At 42.8% G+C, this 18,316-nt stretch overlaps 1 non-coding gene across 1 annotated transcript; it reads right to left on the bottom strand.

Moving 5' to 3' along the window:
- Positions 1-333: 333 nt before the first annotated feature.
- On the bottom strand, positions 334-415 carry trnal-uag. The gene has a single exon. It is a non-coding gene; the product is annotated as a tRNA-Leu (tRNA).
- Positions 416-18,316: the final 17,901 nt, after the last annotated feature.

The following is an 18,316-nucleotide window of genomic DNA, read 5'->3' as shown; positions in this document are numbered from 1 at the left end:
AGGATTCCAGCCTACCTGTGGCGACCACAAAGCATTCAAAACCCGTCGCCTTAAACACTCAGTCACGAATACGAGCCCCAGATTTGCATTAATGTTTGTTGGATAAAACTTCAGCAGGAGATCATGCTGCCGACTGTTTACATGCTGACTCTCTTGAAGAGCAACTCAACTACTGTAATTCCACAGCCCACATTTTCCCGACCGAAATTCGTATTTAAATTGTTTCTCCTCGATCTTCCCATCAAAGTAAAACACCGCACTGGATTTAATGTCAGCTGGTATCTGTTGGTTCCAATTGGACAGCTGCAGGCGCCAAAAACAGGACGCAGCACTTGGCAGCGGTGGGATTCGAACCCACGCCTCCGTGGAGACTGGAACCTAAATCCAGCGCCTTAGACCGCTCGGCCACGCTACCTCACTGAGTGCTGCTAGTCCTCGTTTCTTTCACTGGTGTTGCCACTAAAATAAAACAAGCAAAGGAGCAGGAGTCGGTCATTGGGAAACTCGAACTCACTCCGTCGGTTAATCAGACCATTCTTCACACTGTAACTAACAGAAGCCATCTCCAGTAGTAACTTTTTTATTTCAATGTTTTATTATTTCGATGTTCCAAGTGATGTTTCTTTTTTCCTGTGTGACTGTGCGTGTTTGCTCAATGAAATGTTGGTAAAGGGTGTTTAGATTGTGTATGTCGACTGAGAAAAATGAGGAGATTGGTCAGAATAAACTTATTTTAGAACATTCGATTGAAATCAACTATTTCTAAAATGTTCATAACCATAATAAAAAATCGGAATCCAACTCTTCATGTCATTGGGTCAGGGAAACTTTGTTAATTTTCACACACTGTGCATGGACACTGCAGAAGGTCCTGCACCTCTTTCAATATTGTTTCTCTCAACTCAGAGTTTTCAAAAGGGGATTGGACAAAGACTTGAAAGGAGGAGAAACAAATTCAGGGTTATGGACAGAGACAAGGAAATTCAGATTACTCGAAAGCTCTTTGTACAAAACTGACGTAGATCCATTGGGCCAAAATACCTCTTACAGTTCTGTGCCATTTGATGATGACATTATTGAGTCTGTCTCCAGCATTCCTAATGAGAACAGCCGAATTCCATTTCTTCAAAACAAAGAGCCAAAGTGCTGCTGCATGACGTCACCGCTTAACATTTCAGTGAGGCCCATTGAGTTTGCGGCTATCTCCTGTTCCTGCAGTGCAGTGATTTGTCCCCTTTACCTAACACATGATAAGATTCCTGGTTCAAGACTGCACAGAACAATGGTTATCTAAATCTGCAGATTCACGTATGTTGAAGTTAGTATCTTAGAGCCATGTGGCCTGGTCACTGTTTATCCTTCAACCAAAAACACATGATCTGCTTATTGTGATTGGTTAATCAGGAGTGACTTGTCCCAGTCTGAACAACAGGAAGAAAAATCTGTCCCATTCCACCCTCATTTTGTACCCTCAACCCTTCAGTCAGTTTCTCTCTGCAGCCTATCACAGTCCTTCCCTTTTGTCCTTTCACTCCCCTCCCTCCGCCTCTGGACTTGTTTTCCACCTGCTACATCCCTGAGTTTTCCAACTCTGATGAAAAATCATCCATCTGGAAGATTAGCTCTGTTTCTCAGTCCACAGACACTGCTCGGCCTAAGTTCACTTGATAAGAAATTCTTGTTCATTGTGACAGTTCACACAGCGGGAAGGCAAAGGATTTCCCTGGCTGGAAACTGAACCTGGGCTGTGGCAGTGAAAGCATCAAATTGAAAGCACTAAATTATCCGCCTTCCATTGAAGGGGAGGCAGTTTTCACATAGAAACCCAGCAACATTGATATGAACAAAACAGAATGGAGAAAGAATCAGTTTGATTGGTGACACTGTCGGAGGAATGGAGAACTGGAGATCACCCGTGAAAGCAGCAAAGTTTAAAAAGCCATGGTGCCCATCAAGCAGCTCCAACTCACAACCGACAGGTCCAGTGTCATTCACTCTGCCAAGTGATGATGTGTACATCCACTTGTTCTCGTCCCCAACGCACAGAAAGACAAATATGTTCCATTTGGAGCCTCAGTTTGCTCTGGAATTCGAAGTGTCGAATGTAATCGATCGACAAAAGCCCCAAGGTTACATTGCATTCCTCTCAGTCATCAATAACATCATTCAACATAAAACCACAGAATTATAGAAATTTTACGGTGAAGAAAGAGGCCATTCAGCCCATCATGTCTTCGCCAGCAAAAAAAGAGAAAAAAGAAACCAGCCGCTCAATATATTCCCACTTTCCGCAACCTTGTAGGCAGCCTTGCAGGTTACAGCACTTTAGGTGTTGATCCAGGTACTTTTTAAGTAATTTGATCATTTCAGCCTGAACCATGAGCTTGGAAAATGCATTGCAGACGCCCTCCACTGTCTGGATGAAAATGTTTTCCATATTAATTTTGCATTCACGGGATGTAGGCTTCGCTGGCTGGGCCAGCATTTATTGCCCGTTGTTACTTGCCCTTGAGAAGATAATGGTGAGCTGCCTTCTTCAACCGCTGCAGGCCATGCAGTGTAGGTATACCCACAGTGTTGGTAGGAAGGAGGTTCCAGAATTCTGTCCCAGCGACAGTGAAGGAACGGCAATATATTTCCCAGTCACGATGGTGAGTGACTTTTAAGTTTTAAATTTTAAGACATAGGAGCAGAAATTAGGCCATTCACCCCATCGAGTCTGCTCCACCATTCAATCATGGCCGATAAGTTTCTCAACCCCCATTCTCCAACCTTCCCCCCGTAACCTTTGACCCCCTTGCCAAACAAGAACTGATCGATCTCAGTCTTAAATACACTCAATGACCTGGCCTCCACAGCCTTCTGTGGCAATGAATTCCATAGATTCACCACTCTCTGGCTAAAGAAGTTTCTCCTCATCTCTGTTCTAAAAGGTCTTCCCTTTACTCTGAGGCTGTGTGTTCGGGTCCTAGTCTCTCCTACTAATGGAAATATCTTCCCCACGTCCACTCTATCCAGCCCTTTCAGTATTCTGTAAGTTTCAATCAGATCCCCCCTCATCCATCTAAACTCCATCGAACAGAGACCCAGAGTCCTCAAATTTTCCTCATATGTTAAGCCTTGCATTCCTGGGATCGTTCTCGTGAACCTCCTCTGGACCCTTCTAGGGCCAGCACATCCTTCCTGAGATACGGGGCCCAAAACTGCTCACAATATTCTAAATGTGATCTGACCAGACCCTTATAAAGCCTCAGCAGCACATCCCTGCATTTATATTCTAGTCCTGTCGAAATAAATGCCAACATTGCATTTGCCTTCTTAACTACCGACTCAACCTGCAAGTTAACCTTAAGAGAATCCTGGACTAGGATTCCAAGTCCCTTTACACTCCAGATTTCTGAATTCTCTCCCCACTTAGAAAATAGTCTTGGAAGGAAGTTTCCAGGTGGTGAAGTTTCCATATCTCTGCTGTCCTTGTCCTTCTAGGTGATAGCGGTCGTGGGTTTGGAAGTTATTGTCCAAGGACTTTTGGTGAATTCCCACAGTGCACCTTATAGATGGTACACACTGCAGCTAATGTGCGTTGGTGGTGGAGGGGAAGAATATTTGTGGATGTTGTGCCAATCAAGCGGGCTGTTTTGTCCTGGACAGTTTCAAGCTTCGTGAGTGTTGTTGGAGATGCACTCATTCAGGCAAATGGGAAGCAGTCTATCATACCACTGACTTGTGACTTGTGGATGGTGAACAGGTTTTGGGGAGTTAGGAGATGGGTTATTCGTGGCAGGATTCATAGCTTCTGACCTGGTCTTCTAGCCACAGTTTTTACATGACATTTCCATCATTCTCTAGTCATTAGTAACCCCCAGGATATTGATAGGGGTGGACTCAGTGATAGTAATGCCACTGAACGTCAAGGGGCGATGGTCAGGTTCTCTCTTGTTGGAGATGGTCATTGCCTCCAGTTTTGTGGCACAAATGTTACTTGCCACTTGTCAGCCTAAGCTTGGATATTGTCCAGGTCTTGCTGCATTTGGACATGGACTGCTTCAGTATCTGAAGAGTGGTGAATGGTGCTGAGCATTGTGCAATCATCAGCGAACATCCCCACTCCTGACCTTATGATGGAAGGTGGGTCATTGATGAAGCAGCTGAAGATGATTGGGCCGAGGACACTACCCTGAGGAACTCCTGCAGTGATATCCTGGAACTGAGGTGACTGACCTCCGACAGCCACAACCACCTTCCTTTCTGGTAGGTGTGACTACAACCAGTGGAGATTTTCCCCCGATTCCCATTGACTCTTGTTTTGCTAGCGCTCCTTGATACTACACTCTGTCAAATGCACCCTTGATGTCAAGGGCAGTCACTCTCACCTCACCTCGGGAGTTCAGCTCTTTTGTCCATGTTTGAACCAAGGCTGTAATGAGTCGCCCTGGTGGAACCCAAATTGGGTGCCAGTGAACAGTTTATTGCTAAGCAAGTGGCACTTGATAGCACTGTTGATGACCCCTTCCGTTTCTTTACTGATGATGGAGAGTAGACTGATGTGGGGGTAATTGGCCGGGTTGGATTCCTCCTGCTTTCTGTGCATAGGACCTACCTGGGCAATTTTCCACATTGCTGGGTGGATGGCAGTGTTGTAGCTGCACTGAAACAGCTTGAACAGGGGCGCAGCAAGCTCTGAAGCACAAGTCTTCAGTACTATTGCCAGAATTTTGTCAGGGCCCGTAGTTTTTGTATCATTCAGTGCCTTCAGCCTTCCTTGGAGTGAAGCAGAGTGAAGCGATTTGGCTGAAGACTGGCATCTGTGATGCTGGGGACCTCCGGAGGAAACTTAGGTGAATCATCCACTCGGCTCTGCTGGCTGACGACTGTAGCAAATTCCTCAGCCTTACCTTTTGCACTGATGTGCTGGGCTCTTCCTGCAGTGAGTTGTTCAGTTGCCCACCACCATTCATGACTGATTGTGGCAGGACTGCAGAGCTGAGATCTGATCCGCTGCTTGTGGGATCGCTTAGTTCTGCCTATCACTTGCTGCTTATGCTGTTTGGCATGCAAGCCGTCCAATGTTGTAGCTCTGGCAACTTTTAAACCTGTTGTTATTCACTTTACCATTTACCATGATGATAGATAACGATAGATAAAGCTTGCAATGGCAAAAATATGTTCATTCCTCTGGGAACTGAACCACATTGAAACACACACAGGCAAAAACACCGAGATTGACAGAGGCATAAGGAGAGACCAACACCCAGAAAACAAGGATACCACCAACTTGGCTCAGTTTGTTCTATTTCCGACTACAGATTTGGTGAGTGCTTGTCGATGAATGGAAATGAAGGAACGTGGAAGCGAAGCAGGACAAAACATATCGGGGTGATTAAAGGGATTTTATTCCATTTAACCATTCACGAATTCGGGAGGCACCTGAAAGACAAAACAGTGAGCAGAGCAGTCAGGAGGATTGTGAAACTGCATGGGGAAACCCCAATGGAGTTTAAATCCATCACCTTAACCATTCGGCGCGACTACAGTCACTGGGCTAATGGTCATGTTGCTCAACCAAAATCATAGTATTGTTGCAGAGAAAACTGGATTCGGTCCCACCTATTTCCGGTCTCCCTGTAATTTATATCACCCCTCCTCATTTTTTGAACAAAATGAAGCACTGCAGGTGACAACTTTCCCCAGTGCATCCTGAGGGATTTACTGAAGAAACCGAAGAAAACGAATTTGCTGGAATTTTGACAGCGGTGGGGTTTGACAACAAAGTTTAAATTCAGGTCTTCAGTCTACTCAACCATATTCCACAGCGAATACTCCTTCAGCCATTGCTTCGAGTGGGACCAGCTCTGAATTAGAACATAACAACTGGAGCAGGAATGGAACCATTTTGCGCCTCGAGCCTCCACCCCACCCCCCCACCACCACTGCCCCCACCCAACCCTCCACGCCCCGCCATTGTGTTGGAGAATCAGAGACAAGGTTACATTCGGCCCTGGCCTGAGGAACATAAGAGTGTTGAACAGGTGGAGGTCAGTCAGCCCTTCAAGCCTGCTTCAGCATTCAATAAGTTCATGTCTGATCTGGTCCTGGTCTCAACTCCACTTTCATGCTCCCCCACCATTCCACCCTCGTATATCCCATCAATAACCTGTTTAATTCTGCCTTGAATAAATTCAATGACCCAGCCTCCACTGCTTTCTGGGGAAAATAATTCCCTCGGCAGGAGAAAAAATCTCTTAATCTGTCTGAAAAGAGAGACCTCTTAGACTTCTGGAAAATAACTCACCTGGTCCCACTCCCCCACCTTTCCCTCAGAGACCTGCATTTTCTGTCTAATTCTCTTTTGAAATCTGCGATTGAATCTGCCTCCCCCACATTTGCAGGTAGTGCATTCCAGATCCTAACCACTCGCTGTGTAAAAGAGAAACCCCTTTAGAATTGTGCACTTTGTTTCATGTTGACTCTCCTCATTCTTCCAACCAACTTGAATCACTTTTCACTTCCGTGCATTAAATTCCAGCTGCCACTTGTCCGGCCAAATGGGTTTGTTGAAGAGTCCGACAGGAGAACTGACTCAAAATGTGAATGAAAGAGTGAGAATGAAAGGGGACGAGAACTTAAGGGTTTTGTAGATCCCAGAGGGAAGAGACTCCAAGATCAGTTCATTGTGACAATTCACAAAGCAACAAGAACACAACATTCCCTGATGAGGGCCAAACCCGGACAGCAGGAGTGGGAGCGCCGAATAATAGCATGTTTAGTTCAAACACAGAAGACTTGTTCAGCCAATAACAGCATCGAGTGTGTTAGACATGAACATGAAGTGAACAGTGAGATGAAATAGTGCCACAAGCTGCAGATGTACAACTTTCAATTTCCAAACCCACCAACCTAATCAATAGGGATCCTCTGAAACTTTCAAGGCAACTATTTATCCTGCATAAGGTGCCATTCCCAGAACTATACCCAGTCCTCCAGGTGTGATCTAACCAGGGCTTTGTATAGCTGCAGCAAACCTTTTCCTCTTTTCTATAACTGCCTCTGTAACAGGTTGTACAGCAAGGGGAATTAGAATGTACATATGGACTGAGAAAAATAAGGAGATGCTTGGTCAGAATAAAATTCCTTTGCAAATTCCATTTGAAATGTACTTCATTTTTGAAAGCTCTATAAGAACCCCCAGCCTGACTCTTCATGTCATTGGGTCAGGCAAACTTTGTTAATTTTCACACGCTGTGCATGGGCACTGCAGAAACTCTTGCATCTCTTACAATATTGCTTTTCTTAACTCAGAGTTTTCGAAAGGGAATTGGACAATGACTTGAAAATGTCAAACATCATGGTTATGGAGAAAGAAAACGAAATGGAGAATAATTAGAAAGAACATCGTAAAAAGTTGTTATTGATATGAAGGGCTGAATGGTCTTCTCACGTGCTATGTCGTTTTATGCTGACATTATCAGATTCAGTTGATGGCAGCATTTCTAAATCTGCCACCCGAATTCCATTTCCGAAAATCAAAGGCCCAAAGTGCTGCTGCAGGACCTCACAGTTTAACATGATGTGTAGGTGCCCCTGGCTCTGTCAGATATTGTTCTGTAGTGGAGCGGTTATCACATGTGACAGGTCCCCGCTTTGAAACTGGGCAGAAACATGATCAAAATATGTTAATTTAATGACAAGCAAATGTCCAAAAATTCACGTTTGATGCTAAATATTAAGGGAATACAATATCTCATAGCCATGTGTCTTGTTCATCCCTCAATCAATGTCACAAAACACATCATCCGCTCATTGTGACGTTGCTTTTTGTGGGATTTTGCTGAGCAGTGACTTGCTGTCATGTTTCTTACATCATAACAATGGCGACACTTCAAAAAGTCCTTCATTGGCTGGTAGGGGTTTGAGGCGTCCACTGGTCGGGAAAAGCGCTATATAAATGCAAATCTGTCTTTCTTTAATTATCATAAATCCCATTCCTCTGGTTCATGACCCCCGTCAGTGGAAGCAGTTTCTCCCTATCTGCTGTATCAAACCGCCCATCCCCACCGCTACCATCCCTATCATTTTGAACAGCTCGATGACATCTCCGTTTAACCTACTTTTCTCTAAAAATAACAATCCCAGTCTTTATAATCTCTCCACAAAACTGAATTTCTTCACCCCTGGACATGATGCAAGGCGGAGGATTGAGACGAGATTTTGGAAAATAATGTCAGTTTGCAGGTGGGAAAATGGAGAAGGAACCAAAACTGAAAACCCAGTCTCCAGCTTTGTGAATCTTTAGAAACTCTTTGGGAACCGGAATCAGAGGAGAATGAAGGGTGAACTATCCATTTGACCAGAGACAGTCAAGGCACCTTTCCCTTCTTTAAGACGCTGGAACAGTGACTCTGATGTTACCAGGGAAACTTACTGACCTGAGACATTGAAAGGATTCTCGTCACTGCACATCAGGTATTCAAAGCTAATATCGGCTTCGGGACAATCAGAATACTTGGTAACAGGCAAGACAACGAAAGGCTCGAAGGGAGATGGCACTGGCTGTAGGAGAGCTGATTCCCGGTGACATGAATGTGGCTGCACTGGATGGGATGTAGCTTGTTCCATCTATCTAGAATGAAGGCCCCACTCTTTATTTTGGAAGAGCAAAACTGATAGAGAACGATAGTTATCTGGGTAGCGGCAACCTGATGATTACACTCACTGACACCCTGGTTGGGATATCTTGTAGGCTGAAGTTGCCTAATTCTCTGGTGCAATTGGTCAGCGTGTTTACTTGTTAACTGAAAGGTTGTTGATTAAGTGCATGAGAAAATCCTGAGGAAAATCGAACACAGTATTTGGAAGGAGGTGCAGCTAAGGAGTGGAAGATGTGAATGATGTTATTGATAATTGAGAGGAATGCATTGCAACCTTAGGGCTTTTGTAGGCCGATGACGTTCCATATTTTAAAATTCCGACCAAGCTGAGGTATCAGGTAGAAAGCAACAAAACCATCCGTGTATTTTGGGATATGAAACACCAGCGCATATTCCTGGCTAGTTCAGTCGGTAGAGCGTATGACTTTTAATCTCATGGTTGAGGGTTTGAGCCTCACGCTGGGCGATGTAGTAGTCTAAGCATCTGAATAAGACTCGTACGGATTCGAAACATTGACCCCGTTTCTCCCTCCAGCTGCTGAGATTTTTCTGCTTTTGTTTCAGTTTTTCATCATTCGCAGTAATTTGCTTTTATCTTTTTACATTTACATCTTGCTGCTTAAAAAAAACACAAACTAATCACTGCGGCTCCTGTGAAACTTACAAGACAGACATTCACCACTGAAAGCAACTGACAGATATCCAATTCAAAAGTACTTTCATGTTGCATCTCTTCCTGCTTCTGTCCTTGCCTCGCCTCCAGCTCTCTCTGCCCGTCCAGCTCCCAGGTCAATTAGCTGCTTTATGCAGATACAGTCAGCTCGTGGGAATGAGTAAAACTCGTGAGTAAAGAGACACGAGGATCTCAACTTCCTGATTCTCCCAGATACTGATTACAGGAATGTGCACAGACCCGATTGTTCACAGTCACTCTCCTCCCAGTTGTTCAGCTTTTGAATTGATTTTCACACTGGATTTCAATCTGCAGAAAGCAGAGCTGTGATAAGCTTATATTGTTCAGCAGATGTACTGCAAGAAGGTACATAACAGGCTGATGATAACAGTGCTCTTTGGACGCGGTGAGCTCCAGTGAAGGATTGACACCATTAATGTGTCGCTCATTTTGTCTCGTGTCAAATCTCGTGCTAGAAATATCAAGAAAACTCGCTGAATTTGCTCCGTGTTTAGGTTTCAAAAGAGCCGAATACAAGGTAAGAAAGCGCATCTCGCTCGAGTGGGCGACAAAATGGCAGAATGACCCTCACTGTTGGGAAACATAAAATTATAGAAAGTCACAGCACAGAAAGAGGCCATTCGGCCGGGCGTGCTGCTTTCAAAGAGATGTAGTGATTCGTTGATCCATCAGGAGTGATATTTGTGTCAGTGCAAACAGTAGGCAGCAAAATTCGTATTTCTCCCACCCATATTTTGCCCCACACCAACATTTCGATAGTCAGTACTTTGCCTTTCTCTTCTTCTTTCATGGCCTCATTCCACTTGAATCAACTGCGATGTTTTTCAGCTCTGAGGCGAAACTTAAACTCTCTTTCCTCTGATTCTGGTAGAGCTTTCAAACGTTTCCAATCAATGAATACTCAACACTCATTCCAACAAATATCAGTAACTCGACATTCCCTGACCGGGAATTGAACCCGGGCCGCGGCCGTGAAGGCCTAAACATAACCTATAGGCCATCAGGGAAGTTGCTCCAGCATTTTTCGATTTAGCTTAACTACGCTGCCTTTCCCTATTGTTTTTCAGTTCAGATCTCTTTCACCACAAAACTGCCTGTTTAGGTTCAGCACAAAGGACTTCGTCAGCCAATGAAAACAACGGTTGCTGTGAGCTGGAACATGAAATTGACAGTGAGGTGAAATAGTCCCACAAGCTGCACATGCGCAACCTTAAATTTCCAAAAGCATCCACCCTATTCGCTGTTGGTCCAATGAAAGCGCCGATTCCCAGTCACTGGACATCAGTGAAACTACCAATAAAGCTGGACAGGTGGATTATGGAGGCTACTTTTGACTTTTTTTTCATTCCCGATCTCTTTCACCAGAGACAACTTTCTCCGACCAACTGGTTTGTTTCGGTTTGAACACAAGCGACTTCTTCACCAATGAGAAGAACCATTGTTGTTAGCTGGAACATGAATTCGATACTGTCCCCCTTTAAGACAGTACTAAAAGCCTCCCCCTTTGACCGAGCTTTTAGTCATCTGACAGATTTTGTGGCTCGGTGTCACACTTTGTTATATAATGATCCTGGGGAACGCCTTGTGACGTTTCATTAGGTTAAAGGCGCTTTATAAATAAGTTGTTGTTGTTGTAGGATATATATATATAGAGAAGGCCAGTCTCCTGTTTTATCTTTCACACTGATACTTTTCTCTGTGATATTTTAACATGAATTCACACAACTAATCAAGTTTGCGACGTTAGAAACGTTTTAAACCCCTCAGGGAACTGAACCACGTTGACAATCACAGAGGAACAGACACAGAGATATACACCGAGAGTGACAGAGGCCTAAGGAGAGACACAGGACCAGAAAGCAATGGTTTTATCAACTTGGCTGTGTTTGTTCCATTTCCGAAAGCAAGTTTCCTGATTGCTGACAAATGAATGGAAATCAGAAAGTACCGACGTAGTTGGATGGGTTTCTTTCTAATTAACTGATAATTTATTTGCTTAAAATAAAAAATGGTGAAAACTTTAGTCAGCAGGATTCCAACCCTTGTGTTCATATTTACAACAAAGGTAAATTAACGAACTTTCACTCACTCAAATAAAAAAGCTTGGATAATGCTCTTGCCAGGTTTCAAACCGCAGCTCCATCACATGTGAAACGAATATGACCCCAGTCGCCTCGGTAAACCCTGCGCTGTAAAGATCCCAATGGAGCTGTCTGGAATGTTAAACTGTGACGTCATGCAGCAGCACTTTGGGTCTTTGTTTTGAAGAAATGGAATTCGGCTGTTCTCATTAGGAATGCTGGAGACAGACTGATCAACAATGTCATCATCAAATGACACAGCGCAGTAAGAGGATCTTCCACCCATCGTGTAAATGTCACTTTTGTACAGAGAGCTTTCTAACTAATTTCAATTTCCTTCTTTTCGTCTTAACCCTGTTTTTTCTTGCTTTAAAACCACTGTCCAATTCCCATTTGGAAACTCGGAGTTAAGAAAACCAATATTGAAAGCTTCAACTTGTTCTTCACCTGATCAAATACGTCAGGATTGTTCCAGGCACTGAAGTTTATAGTGCTTTACTTTGGCTGGAAGAACAAGGCAGTACAATTTGCAGGGTGACCTGGAATCAATCGGGCTGAATGTCCTCTTCCACTGCAGTAAACATCCCAAGATTTTATATGAACAGCATTAATACTCTTTCAAGACCCGTTGCTGTGGCCGAGCGGTTAAGTTTGGATTCAAAACCCATTGGGAATCTCCCCATGCAGGTTTGAATCCTGCCAACTGCGCTGCTCCCTGTCCTTTTCTTTCAGTGCCTCCAGAAGAAATTATTGGTTAAATGAAGTCAAAAACCTTCCAAGCTCTCCCGCATGTTTTTCCTGCTTCACTTCCATGTTCCTTCATTTCCATTCATCTGCAAGCATTCACCAAATCTCTAAATGAACACCATGTGATTTATATTTCACAGTGACTCGCTTTCCTGTTTCCAAGACAAATACTTATGCTGTGTAAGATTCCATTCCCAGATCAAAATTATTTTAAACCAGTTAAACTAAACTATCTATTTAAGCATCTGATTGAACCAGGTTTTTGGATATCTGTAACAATCATTTATCCCTGTTCGATAACAGACTCGGTTGACAGGTTGAGAATATAAAAATAATAAGGACGTGCTGAATCAGATTAAACGTCCTTTATAAATTCAAGATGAAATTAACTGTGTAAATAAGTAATATTTATATCAAAAACAGTATAATGAATCCAAGTCCAAATCATCATGTCTTTGGGTTAGAGAAAATTTGTTAATTAAAGCAAACTGTGCATGTATTCTGCAGAAACCCCATCTTCGGAAGCGAATTGGGCATCTACTTGAAGTGGATAAGCATCAGGTTTATGAAATAGGGAAGTAAATTGAGACTAATGCATTCCTCTAGATTTAGTGGTTAGGATTCAGCACTTTCACCGCCGCGGCCCACGTTCAGATAGATATGATGATCTAATGACTTTCCAACCTGCTGCACCATTTGATGATGACATTGTTGATCAGTCTGCCTCCAGCATTCCTAATGAGAACAATCGGATTCCATTTCTTCAAAACAAAGACCCAAAGTGCTGCTGCAGGACTGCATTGTAATCAAAGCTATTGAGTAGTGTATACTGCAGTGTTTCAATAGTGTAGTGGTTATCACATTCGCCTTACACACGAAAAGCCCTCGGTCCAAAACCGAACAGAAACATTATCATAATATTGTCAAGATGTTGAATTGTTCCTGTTTGCTGCTGATCTTTAACTGAACGCAGTATCTTACAGCCATTTTATATTCTTTCTTCACCATTTCACAGAATAAACACTCAGCAAAAGTTGGCGCACTTTTCAACTGGCAGCGGGTGATTGGAGAGTGCAGGGCCGGGATATTTCTGCTTTTCCGCTTTTCCCTGTCTCACTTGCTGTGGAGCTGAGGAAGAGGGAATAATTGATGGGTTTATTTGAATCCAATAACTTAATCGATTTGGAATGTGTAACATGCAGGTACATGGTAGTTCAGTTGATAAATTATATTTGAAATTGATCTTCAGAAAAAACATTACTGTTGGAACTCGCTGGGTAACAGGAGAGGTTTCAATTTTTTTTCTTTCATTTGTTGCTTAAGGACCCAATGACACACGGGACTGAGTGAACGTGTCATTTTGTAGGAGAAATGTGCCTCTGGTGAAAGAGGTCAGAATTGATAATAAAGACACAGGTAGCTTAGATAAACCAGGTTGTAACATTTTGGAGTATCTCCCCTGATGGTCTAGTGGTCAGGATTCACTGCGGCCCTGGTTTGATTCCTGGTCAGAGAATGGTGATTTATTGATCCTGTGCGAATTGCTAAAATTCAGTTGATTAAAATCTTAAAACGCATAAAAGCTCTGACAGAATTAGTGGAGTCAAATCTAAACTTTTGTATCTGAGCCGGAATTGTCACCCATGCAGCAGGTCGAGAACAAATACAGAGGTGAAGATAGAGAATGAGAAAAGGTCTGTGATAGGTTGCAAAGCACTGGCTATAGAGATGGTGGTGCAAGGCAAAATATAGCGGTAAGGGAGGAGGTTTTACTGTTTACACCGATGCAAATATCTCCCAGATCTGGCTCCAACGCTCGTGTTAAAGGAAAACAATAATCCTCGCTGAATTTTCCGCTTATTTGCTGCACCTCCTTCCAAACATTACAAACTCCTATTACATCTTCCATCGTGATATTTTTCTCTGTGACATTTTAACACGAAGCTGCACAACTATTGTGAATAAAGTTTGTGAGAACCCTTTGGGGAACTGAACCACATTGAAACACACAGAGGAACACACACAGACATACACACAGAGAGTGACAGAGGTCTAAGGAGACACAAACACCCAGAAAACAAGGATGTCACCAACTTGGCCAATTATTGTTCCATTTCAGACTGCAAATTTAGTGAATGCTTGCAAATGAACAGAAATAAGAAACGCGGAAACTGTTGGATAGTCTTTATTTCCATTAACTGATAACTAATTCCGAAGGCAGTTTGCTAAAGTCAGGAGTTAATTCGGGCTGTGTCACAGGAAGAGAGGAATGACGATCAGGAGGAGGCCATTCAGCCCTTTGACCCTGATCTGCCATTCAGTGAGATCATGGCTGATCTGGTTGTGGTCTCGAGGCCATTTTGCTGTTTTCTCCTCAATATTTGGAAAATATTGTCAGTTGGCAGCTGGGAATATGGACTGGGAACCAAACAGAAAACCCAGTCTCCAGCTTTGTTAATCTTCAGAAATTCTTTGGGAACCAGAATCAGAGGATAATGAAAGCTGAACAGTCCCACTGACCAGAAACAGTCAAGGCACCTTTTCCTTCTTTAAGGCGCTAGAACAGTGACTCTGATGTTATCAGTGAAATTAACTGATCTGAGACATTGAAAAGATTCTCGTTACTGCACATCAGGAATTCAAACCTAATATCGGCTTCGGGACAACCAGAATACTTGGTAACAGACAAGACAGTGAAAGGCCCGCAGGAAGATGGCACCAGTTGTGGGAGAGCTGGTTCCCAGTGACATGGATGTGTCAGCAGTGGGTGAGATTAGACTGTTTCCATTTATCCACAATGAATACCCCATCCTTTATTTTGAAAGAATAAAACTGATAACGAACAATTGTCATTCCGGTCTCAGCAATCTGAAGCTTTAATTCGCTGACACTCTGGTTTAGGATACCTTGCAGCTTGATTTCTTGTCAGTCTTTGTGCCACAATTGGTCAGTGCGTTCGTCTGTTAACTGAAAGGTTGGTGGTTAGGGACTATCCAGGGATGAAACTTTCACTGTTTTCTCCCCATTAGTTGTCATTGCCACACAGTTCCGTGTTGTCATTGGCTACTTGAGCTGCAAGAAAATATCCCACAAACGTTGCAAACTCTCCCCCCACCTAGTGAGTTCCCACATCAATGTTGTTGTTATGAATGTTCATTCAAAACACAATAAAAAACAATGAACGACTATTTCATTACATCTAATTCATTAGAAACCTGTGTAGTTATTGGATTCAAACAAACCCATCAATTATTCTCTCTTGCTCAGCTCCACAGTGATTGAGACAGGGAGAAGCAGAAAAGCAGCAATATTCCAGCCCCGCACTCTCCAATCACCTGCTGCCAGCAGAAAGATACACTCACTTTGCTGAATGTTTATTTTGTGAAATGGTGAAGAGGAAATGTAATATGACTGTGAGATGTTACTTTCACTGAACATACAACTACAAATGCGAAAGATGCAAAAAGTCCCAGTTCACTGTCAAAAAATATGCCTGCCATGTTAAATTTAATGGAAAGAATGAAGAGAGACATAAACTGCAAAGGAAAAAATCGGACTTATAAAATTAGCTGAGTTCCTTTGCCATCAGCCGCCATGGACATGATGGGCCGAATGTCATCCTCCTCTGCAGTAAACATTTATGATTTTATACCATCGACAATAACCTGTGCACAGGGCCAATTGTGGCAGATTGCTTTTGTTGATGGAGTCCAAATCCAATGGGGTTCCCTGCTTCTCATTATTCCTCGTTTTAACTCTGTGTCTACAAACTGTCCAAACACTTGGGAGTTTTCCAATCTCTGTTCACTCACGAAAACACACGAAACTTGCAGTTGGAACAGGCACAAAACTTGGTGTCACGCTTGCTTTCTGGATGTTTGTCACTCTCGGTGTATATGCCTGTGTGTGTGTTCCTCTCTGTGTGTCAATGTAGCTCAGTTCCCCGAGGGGTGAATACATTTTTACCAGCACAAACGTTATTCCCAATAGTTGTTCAGCTTCAAGTTAAAATGTTAGAGAGAAAAAAATGTCAGGATGAAAGGTGTAAGAGGAGTTTGCAATGTTTGGAAGGAGGTGCAACTAAGAAATGGAAGATGTGAATGATGTTATTGATGATTGAGAGGAATGCATTGCAACCTTGGGGCTTTTGTAGGCCGATTACCTTCCAAAATTTGAAATTCAGAACAAGCTGAGGCTCCAAGTGAAAAACAACGTTTGTCTCCATATGTGTTGGGATATGAAGGTTTCCTTCTCACATCCCCGATTAGCTCTGTCGATAGATCATGAGACACTTAATTTCAGTGTCGTGGATTTTGAGCCCCACGCTGCATCACTTAAAATCTTGCCGCTTTAAAACAAACAAACAAAAAATCATTCTGTGGAACTTGCATTGAGGCTTAAAGGGTTTTCACAAAACGAAATTAAACATTTATTAATAAAAGAAATAATTTTAAGCACATACATAGGTCTACAAATTACTACCATAATAGCTCCTAGCTCCCCTAATTAATCTAGCTCCCAGTTATACCTTCGTTAACACTTAAACACAAAGCTTTTAAAAGACTCAGCCAAACTGCTTTTATACCATCGACCAAAGTGGAATTCAAAGTGAGTTCCTTCACTTCAGTTCGTGCAGACAGCAAATTGAGACTTAGAGCCTGGAGGCTTTTCGTGCTTGTTAGATCTTAGAATTCCTTCCCTTACATACAGCCTTCTCTCCTTTATACATATTTTTCCCTTTGAATGCAAATTCCCATTGTTTCACAATGTCTTGGGGATTACCTCTCTAATAATCAAAATGTATCGTAGTGCTAATTTTACCAGTAATCCATGGGAACAAATAAACAAATAATGTCTGCTGGCTAGGTGATATATTTCACTTGCACTTTTGAATTCAAGCTACTCCAGTTTATTTTAAAATGCAAATCTTCCCTTTACACCTCATATTCTACAACTTCACCCATGTTCACCGATTTAGCATTTCAAACCTAGCTTCTCTTCTTACATCAAGGACTTCCACCCAGCTGCCTCTAATTCAATTAAGTCCGACACACACGGATAGACACGCATAGAAACACTGAGGCCGCACTCTTACTCTACTTTAAAATTAATTCCAAATAACGTTACAAAAAAGTTATATCTTCCTGAAAACATTCTGAGTTCAGCGTGGTTACGTTCAATTTTGACAAGGTGGTTATATTGGGCGGAATGTTACGCCTCCGTCTCAGCGGGGCGGGGTCGAAAACTACGGCAAGCCCGTCAAAAGCCCGTTGACTTCGGTGGGATGGTAAATCCAGGCGACGGAGGGCAGTGGACAGGCCGACTTCAGAATGGATAAGTTCAGAGTGCGCAGGTACAATTCAGTAACACTGTATTCATTAAAGCCAGGGCGAGGTCAGATTTGTTCAGTTATATTCAATGTATACATTGGGCTGGTAATTTCAACGAGAAAAGATCGTCTTCAGCAAAAGTTATTTCAGCTTGGAATAGGGAATTTCAGCAGGGTTATACCTGCTGTGGACAGGAATAGTTAAGTAAATGTAATTTCAGTTTTGACAGCCGCAGTTGAACGTACACACATATTCACTGTGCATTGGTTCAGTTCAGCAGTGCTACCTGCTGTGCTGACAGGCCCAACGCTGACTGTTTATATGTGCAGAATACACAGTCTTAGCTCTGCACTTTTAAATTCGGAGCTGACCAGAGCTTAATCAGCACGATTGCCTTGATTGTGAACAGGAGCAGTTCAACAGGGTCACTGCCAGTTTGGGCTGGCCCTACTTATCAAGGTTACATTTAGCATTACATCAATAAAGAAGCAAAGAAACAGACAGACAGATATAGAGATAGATAATAGAGATAAATAGATAGATTGGTAGGTTGATAAATCACTATAGAAACAATAAGACAGTATTAATTTCAGTGCCTGTTTAAGCCAGGTATGTAGGCAGTATTTCCTAATGATTGGAGGTTCGCATCAAACAGCCTGTTCTTCGGATTGTCGCAGCAGGCAAAGTACTGACTGTACCCAGCTAGCCCGAGCTTGCAAAACTCAAAACATCCTGTCCAACATTATATGTGATTCCGCGATTGAACAGCACTTGCTAACCAATCCTGATTCTGCTAAGAATTGCATTGAAAACCAA

Source organism: Carcharodon carcharias, assembly GCF_017639515.1.
Source record: "Carcharodon carcharias isolate sCarCar2 chromosome 27 unlocalized genomic scaffold, sCarCar2.pri SUPER_27_unloc_2, whole genome shotgun sequence".
Lineage (NCBI taxonomy): Eukaryota > Metazoa > Chordata > Chondrichthyes > Lamniformes > Lamnidae > Carcharodon > Carcharodon carcharias.
This window is presented reverse-complemented; position numbering and strand designations above follow the sequence as displayed.